Here is an 8,947-nt window from a genome sequence, read left to right on the forward strand (position 1 = left end):
TTCTCATTAATATTGTGCCTAACTATAGCTCGTGAAATATTCACCGGCCTCGTTCGGCCTCGCGAGCTCGTTCGCGTAAACGCTGTTCTGCTAGCAGCTTACAAACGGCAGGGTGGCCAAACGCACGTCGATAATGGCGGTCTTGAAATGGGACCACGTAGGAAAATCTGACGCATTGTTGTTGTACCGCAGGCTCCCCACATCCGCGATGTAGAATACCAAGTTGCGAAGTTTTCCTGCCTCATTCCATTTATTGGGTATGCTCACGCTCTCGTAAATCGCGAGCCAGTCCTCCACTCGGGTACCATCCGCGCCAGTGAAAACAGGTGGGTGGTGCATACGAAGGACAGCAGGACGTGTGGTCGGTGCGGAAGGAGGCGTTTGCTGGGCGGAGTCTTAAGGCACAATATATGACAGTGTACGGGATCAAAGCTCCAAGGGCATCGAATGGGGACCGAAGTTGGTGTGAGGGCACTAATTGTAAAGACGTTTACAATCTATATATATATATATATATATATATATATATATATATATATATATATATATATATATATATATATATATATATATACACGCACAAAATTTCAGCCATGTTGTATCTCAACAAACGAACTTGTGCAGGCACCAGCACTCCAATGTCAGCCGTGAAGTTTGGTCTTGTCCTAATGTTCGGACTCATAGTCATGGTGGAGTAAGTAATGTTGTAATTCTATTTACCCTTTAAGTTCTTTTCATTGTTCCTTGCGTCTTCACTTCCCACTGTTTTGTTCCTTGTTTAATTTTAGTGACTTTACGTTCAGGCCTTCTATCAGACATAATCCTAGCCTATGAACAGTAGGCTCATAGCAGTTGCTGCTTAGTAACTTATTGCCATGATTGATATATTTTCACGTGCAGAGAAAAATGACCTCTTCCAGAGAAAACAACGCATGAACCCAATGCGTTTCGTATGCTCTGTGCAGTAGCCGTGCCCAGTAGCTGGGTCCAGTAACCTTGTGCCTTAGCCGTGTCAACTGCCGTGTCTTTAGCCGTGGGGTACGGGTGTGAGGTGTCTGTGTAGATTCGGCGTTGTGCAGTAGTGGGCATCACAAGCATGTAGTGCAGACTTTATGTACGTGGAATTTGTCAAAATTAGAGAAAAAAATCCAAGGTGCCATCGGTATCTTCAATGAACAGCATAAAGAAGGCTTAATTTACAATTTTACATATAAAATTTCAACTGGAGATGAGCAGACGGGCGTTGCCTTCACTAATGCACACTCATTGAAGATCGGAGTTTGCGAACAAACGTAGGAGGTAATTGCAGCTGCGAAAAATAGATGCACCGTATTCTGTTGAGTGTCCTTGTTTCAGCGCTACCAAAGAAAAGAACCTTAAAATGCAGTGAGCCAACTCGACAATCGCCCTTTTTTGGAAGGAAGAAGCCTGGGGCAGTGACGGAGACTGTTCTCAGCACAGAAGGTATTAAAAACATCGTTGGTCTTCTTACGGACAACTGGTTTTTAGAGATAGACTTTTAGTGTCACATTCTCATTTTCTTTTTGATAGCTGAGCTGCTTAGCTTTTCGTTATGCTGTGCCGATCCGACAGCACGTGCTCTCTTTGTACTTTTCGTCCCCTTTTAATCTTCTGCTTCGCTACCAAAATATGCTCGCCGATTTGTCCGGCGTGAAATGCAATAACTCTGACGGGCGAGAGGAATGAATACAGAGAAATAGGAAGATAAAGAAAGATATAAAAAAGAAAAAGACTGAAACAGAGAGAGAGAGAGAGAGAAAGAAAGGAAAGACAGAAAAAGATATAGAGACAAAGAAATAGTCAGAGCGAGAAATATATAGAAAGAAACAGATGCGAAAAAGGGAGAGAAAAGAGAGACAGCAAGAGAGAAAGAGAAAAAAAACTAAATTTAAGAAAGAGTGAAAGAAAGAGTTAGAAAGAAAGATGAAGCGAGAAATAAGGAGAAAGATAGAAAGAGCGAGAAAGAGAAAGAGAGACAGAAAGAAATTGAAATAAACATAGACAAAAAGATATAAAAAAATCGAGACGAAGAGAGGAAAAAAGACGGGAAAAATAAAGAAAAACAAGGCACGCCGCCCAGCTCCGCACTTCCTTCAGGCTTGGCCCCACTAGTTCGAAGCTGCCTCAATTCTTTTTTTTTCTGCTATTCGCTTACATTTGCTTTCAGGTTTTTTAACGCTTCTTTTCAATTCTCTTTCATTCCTATTAGCCCCTTTCTCCAACATAAAGTGGCCAGCCAGTCTAAGAACTGGCTAATCTCCTTGTCTTTCTGCGCATTTCTCCCTTTTTCCTGTACAGTATGGCACAAGTATGAGGAACCAGAAGAAGAACGTGTGATAGTAAATATTGCAACCGGTACACATCAGCAGGAAGTGTTCAATTTCTGCACCCGGTTAGTGCGAACTTGACCGTCTTCGACAGTTTCAATTCTGTCACACTATTAATGTGCAACAGATCATATGGTGGTCATGGTGTTTTATCGCTTCTTCTCCGCTTCTTTTCAGGAATGTCTCAAGTGGGAAAGTACTATACAATCAGTGCGTTGGTCGTGTAAGTACCGAAGTGTGACTCGTTGCAAGCAGCAGTTCTCACAATAGGAATACCATGTGCAATCAGAGGTAGTTCTCGATATCACCGATTCTTATTTCTGCTCTTTCTGCAGCTTTTACAATAATACTTGTGTATTCCTTAAAGATTCACTATTGACATAAATGTTGTTGATGCAGCACTCACAAAAAAGAAATAAACTGGCGAAGCTTGCACTAAGCCGCGCAAAGCTTTTAAACAGCGAGACTGGACGATTCTGAAGACTAATATAGTTGCTTCTAGGCTTTAGCTAGGTGATGCGGGTTGTTTCTAGGTTGCTTCTAGGTCGTTGTTAGGCTTTAACTAGGTGATGCTAGGTTGTTTCTACGTTGATTCTCAGCGCAGAGCGGTTCGAGTTAAACCACAGACAGTCACAGACAAGACAGTGTCCAAAATCCAGAGACAGAACCTCGCAATGAAACCGAGCGTTCGCGCCTCTCAGATCTACAGGCACGTTGTCGCTGGTGTAGGCCTTCCACCGCTTCGGGGCTCTTCTCACAGCAGCAGTTGCGTTTCCTGTTCCTTTGTATTCTCTCGTTGTACGTAATCGGAGTCTTCGGCTCGCCGTCGTCGTTTTGCAGCCATTTGTTGGGCTAACTGTTGCCTTCTTCATTTTGGTTGGAACAGTGGGGAGTAGTGGGACTTACCCAATTTTTCTGGCACATACCCGTTTATAATGATCACGGTTTTTTGATAGACCATTTCACATACCCATTTTATGGTATCCGCCCAAAATTACGGCCAGCTTAAACAGCTTGGCTGTTAAAATTACGAGCAAAGAATCAATTCACGGATAGGCCCACTGACTATAAAAGAATTTGTTTAAGAAACACGAATATGGAAAGCAGGTTGTAGTCATCCCAGCTTATGTTGCGCCACCTGCCGTCCTGACGAAAAATTATTCATCTTCTCTTATAACTGGATTGAGGGTTGCCTGCGTCTAGCATCCTTATTTCTTCGCATCTGAAGTGCTTCTCAAATGTCCCGCGAATGTTGATAATCGCTTTCATACCTACATTGTTATGTCATGTCGCAATCTCTCAATGTTATAAGCTTTACTCTGTTTTTTCTAACTAAAAACACTCGTGAGCTTGAAAAAAATCACACCATCTCCCGCTAAAGGGGAGCATGAGGCGATGCGAACCAGCGTTTCGGTATGTCGAGCCCGCGTTTCAGACGGGGAGCGGAGAGGGCCAAAATGCAAAATGGAAGGTGAGAAGGTAAGTGGAGAGGGAGAAGTGGAAAAGCGCAGAAGAGGAGGAGGGGAGAGGGGGAGAGGGAGATGGGGCAAATAGAAAGGGGAGGGGATATGGGGAAAGGGGGAAAGGGGAGTGGAGAGTAGGTGTGTGGAGGGGGCTTGCGCATGCGCAGTAAGGGTGGTCACGCCGCACACCACTACCACCGGATTGAACTCCGCCATAACGTGCTTCACATCTAAAAAAGCTTAATTCGAAGGTGTCCTTAACTGCAGAATATGTTCTTTCCTTTAAAAGGAAGTTGGTATCGTTGTTTCAATAAGTGTGAGCGTATAAATATGTTGTACTCTGTTAGCAAAGTATTGATGTTGACGAATAATTACGTGCCTGAGAATGCTTTGTTGCGCGACCGTATCTCTCCGCCTGTAAAAGCTAGCCATAAATGGGCTCACAATACGGACATGTAAATAAGTTTAGCCAATTTCTATGTACTAATTCTGACCTGTAACCTGGACAAACAAAACTCGCAGAATAAGAGTGACGGGGAGAGACTTACAAACAAGAGATAATTACAGAGAAAAATGGAAGCTTGAAGCTATGAGATGTCGTTTAACCCTTTCAAACGCCACCCATGAAGAACTGTCTGTAAATGCGTCAAGTCGATTCAGCTTTATTTCTAGGCATTCAATATTAAATTGCAAAAAATGCCATACTAATGTAATTTATACGTTCTATAGTAATTACTTCTAATGAAATTGTAATGAAATATCTATTTATTTTTAAGTCATTCATGATCTATATTTTCATTAATACAATAAAATTCCAGGTTAGAAATAAAGTGCGAATTTGTTTTCGGTTATGTGCATTTCGAACGAAGAACAATTTTACTTTTGACGTGGCTCCTGGGAAGCGCTACGTGAAACGAGTCGTCGAACAGGGCAATGCGATCAGCAATGTGATTATATGGAACAGTACGCTGCAAAATTCAGTCAAGTGAAGACAACCTTATTATGCAAGAGGTGAAGTTCATCCAGAGCTCAATGTGTCTTGCTCTTTCTTAGCCCGAAAACAAGTGGCGTACACAACTGTGTACCTAGCGTCTGAAGAGGTTAACAGAAAATTTCGATGCAGGCGAGACATAGCGAAAGAAAGCGGGAGCTCGCCGGACATTGCATTGAGATTTCCCAGCAATATTTCGCAAAATAATATAAGCCAACACTGATTGCTGGCAGGCCAGTTGGTACATATTGAGCGTTAAAAACAGCGCGCCAAGACGGGACAACGAGAACAGACACACACACACAAAGCGCTGTGTATATGTGGTTCTTTTGGTTGTCGCGTCTTGGCGCGCTGTTTTTCACGCTAAATATTTGTCATCAGGTGCCCCAAACCAGCGTTTACACAAAACTTGGGGCTGCAATAAGTTCTCTGAGGCACTTCGAAACATTGAGTATATATGTTCACGCTACACCATTTCAAGCACTTTCATAAAAAAATATTGAAGAAAAAACCTTACGTGGTCATTTATGCATTCGCCTAAAACCGACTCGAAGGCGAAAGCCATCTTATTCTTCCTTTTCTTTCCAGCCGATTTATTAATCCTCGCGCGCATCCCTGCGAAAGCTTTCTGCACCTAACGTGGTTTTTCCCTGCCCCCAGGATCGGAGGCATTGCTTTTGCACCTCACATGGTTTCTTCCTGCCTCCGTTATCGGCCCACCTTTGACCAAGTGGCGATGCCATGTGATAACGTCATCATGTGAGGCCATATTATGTGAAGTCGAGATAAGGTCATGATGGCGTCACTAACTTTGGTGATCTGTGACGCCATGGTGAAGTCATCACACGATGATGATTTTCTTCCGTCTCTCGTGTTGACGCCGCCGGTGCCGACGGTCAATTTTCGCTTTTTATGAAACATTTTAGTGTTTCGCTTTAACAATTTGCTCGAACCAGTGAGAAAATGGTTCACAGCAAGATGAGCGAAAAGGGCACCTCATACATTTCGCCTTTCTTCCGTGGTTGCTGTGCGTCATTTTTACACCAATTTGCATGTACCAACTAGCCAAGCGACAAGCTTTACTGGGTTACAATGCACTCGAAAATGAAAGTTATAAAAGCTGTAAACCTGTAAAAGCTAGAACGAAATGGGCTCACAATACGGACATATTTATAAATAAGTTTAGCCAATTTATATGTTCTAATCCTGACCTATAACCTGGACGAGCAAAACTGGCAGAAAAAGAGTGATGGAGAGAGACTTACAAACAAGATAGAATTACAGAGAGAAATGGAGCCTTGAAGCTATGAGATGTCGCTTAACCCTTTCAGACACCACCCATGAAGGACTGTCTGCAAATTCGTCTAGTGGATACAGCTTTATTTCAAGGCATTCGATATTTATTGCAACAATAATTTGCTCGAAATGGTGAGAAAATGGCGCGCAGCAATCATTGCAGGATGATGAGAGAAAAGGGCATCTCATACATTTCGCCTTTCTTCCGTCATTGCTGCGTGTCTTTTTCACACCAGTAAGCATGTACCAACTAGCGAAGCGACAAGCATTACTAGGTTACAATGCACTCGAAAATTAAAGATATATTAAACACACATGTTTAGTTTTGTGCGCTGATTGCCCAAGCTTTTTCGCAAAGCTTGTAGTCTGCTTGCTGTTCTGTCTCTCCGGAACAGCCGGCATTGGACATCGTTCGAGAATCACCCTGATTGCACCACTGAGTCCTTGTAGTTATGTACACACTTTTCGGAGATCGTAATGAACCTGCTAACATTAAAATGCGCCATTGTGTCACCCAATGCCAGTTCATTCTTATCTAAACTGTATTCTAGGTACCTTATTTACTCCACACAGTAGACTGGGCTAACCAGCCTACATCGTATTACGCGGGAAAGAAAGAGCGATACAAATAGCTATACGGAATGAACAGCTTCCAAATACGAGAAATCAACGCATATCTGGTATAGAAGATATAAAGAAGTCAGGAGGCAAATTAATAAAGCTGAAATAACCGTGAAATACGTTTCACAGTAATAGATGAAGTCGAAGAACATTGAACAGATAATTAATGAGTTTTAAGAACTAGGAGCGCCATGCAATTTCTTTGCTCGAAGATGAAGTGCCAAGGAGGAGAGTTTAAAAGGAGCTTAGAAATCGATCGTCTTCGTCACAAATGATCGAAATTGAAAAGCAATAATACGACCGATTGTTCTTAAGTAGTCAGGAGAAGAAATGCAAATTAACCTGAATTGAATAAACAATTAACGACTCGTTCACGCAGTGACCTCAAAGAATACATTTTTCTTCCCATTTTTACAGGTTTGCTGGAGTCCAGGTGACCCTCGTTGTGGTCCATTCTGTGATTGCAACCGTATACCCCGCGGATACCGTTGTACAATAAGGTTTATGAATAGACCTGGCTAAACAGAAGCTACATCGCATGATGGCATGGAGAATCTGCACAGGGAAACTAAGCAATACAATGCTGCCAAAAACCGTTAAACAACTTGTGAAAATTCTTCGAACTGAGCGACCTTGAAGATGTTGAACTAATTGATGGAAGTGTAGGGTTTTGGTAGCGGGATCGTATTGCGGACGCGGCAGCCGCATTTGTATGGAGGCAATATGCTAGAGGCCCGTGTGCTTAGATTTAGGCACTAATTAAAGAACCCGTATGGACCAAATATTCAGAGCCCTTCACTACGGAGTCTCTCACAATCATATCGTTGTTTTGGAACGTAACCCCTCCCCCAGATACTGTATATTATTAATTGTAGGGCTTTACTTGCCTTTATTTAGATAAGATTTTGAGTCGCGCTGTAGTGCAGTACACAGCAATTATTTTTTTACAAGCTGTGGTTTTGATACCGTCCACCCAGCGCGAGGCAAATGATGGTTCTCTCATCCTGATGGCATTGGAATGCGGTCGGCACGGCAGGGGTTGGATCCCACAACATCTTGCTTACTTAAGCAACGTTTTCTTCATCAGGCTGACACGACGGGTCCATGATAGATTAAGGATCGACCTTGAGCCGTTTACTGTAGACGCCGGATTTCCAACTGCCAACAAGCCTTACATATAGACGATATGGTCGGAAATACCGGCGTCCGGCGGCGTTGTGAAGACGAGCAATACCGAAATTTTCGTGATGTTTAATTCAGATGTAACAATGCGAAATAATTAGAAGTGAAAATTATTGCGAATTCAGTATAGATTCAATGTCAAATTCAAGTGAATGAATGTACATTAAAGTGAATTATGAGTGAATCGACGCACACTGAAGTAATTGAAGAGTGATACCACGCAGCATAATTTGCATCAAGTGTGTATAAAACGAAGTAATATTGAGTAACGAGTGAATGAACTGACTTAGGTGGGAGAGAGCGAATAAAATGAATAAAAATCTAATCAATAATTATTAAAGCGACTCAAGTGTAAATAAACGTATATTAAAGTGAATTAATGTACATTAAATTGAACCCAGAGTGATTAAAGAACAGCAAACATTTTCGGCACGCGAAGGGTCAGGAAAACCTATATTCCCGCTTTTTCTGGGAACATAGCCTTCAGTCAAATGCTCCAGCCCGCAGTAGTTATTCGCAATTACACAGCTGCCCGCTAGATTAGAAGCGTCATTGCCATTTGATGAAAAGTTGACGCCCCGCAAATTTTGCTGCCAGCTGTACATCAACGCAAATAAAGAGTGAATAAACGTAGAGCAATATCAATCAAGAGAATCAAAAGTGACGGAAATTGCCTACTTATGAATCAAGATTGAGTCAAGTAAGAAAAATACTGACGTGTTTCCTTACGGATTCACTTAAAATGACTCGAAGGCAAATGCCACATTCTCCTTCTTTTTCTGCTCAGTCGAACTATTGATCTACCCGTGCCCCCTTCCGAAAGCTTTCCGCACCTAATATGGCTGTGCAGTGCCTCCAGGATCAGATGCATTGCAAGCTTTCTGCACATCACCTGGTTTTGCACTGCCTCCGTGAACGGCCCACTTTTGACCAGGCGGCACTGTCATGGTATTACGTCATCATGTGACTCACGTTATTCGACGTCATGGTACCGACATAGTTACGTCACAGTGACGTCATATGGTGACGTCATCACGTGTTGTATA

At 42.5% G+C, this 8,947-nt stretch overlaps 1 long non-coding RNA gene across 1 annotated transcript; it reads left to right on the forward strand.

Annotated features, from left to right (window-relative positions):
- The first annotated feature begins 624 nt into the window (after window positions 1-624).
- Window positions 625-8,566, forward strand: LOC125760064 (uncharacterized). Its single transcript, XR_007417730.1, has 3 exons — window positions 625-694; window positions 2,526-2,571; window positions 7,137-8,566. It is a non-coding gene; the product is annotated as an uncharacterized LOC125760064 (long non-coding RNA).
- The last annotated feature ends 381 nt before the right edge of the window (window positions 8,567-8,947 follow it).

The sequence above is a fragment of the Rhipicephalus sanguineus genome, chromosome 10 (assembly GCF_013339695.2).
Source record: "Rhipicephalus sanguineus isolate Rsan-2018 chromosome 10, BIME_Rsan_1.4, whole genome shotgun sequence".
Classification (NCBI taxonomy): Eukaryota; Metazoa; Arthropoda; class Arachnida; order Ixodida; family Ixodidae; genus Rhipicephalus; species Rhipicephalus sanguineus.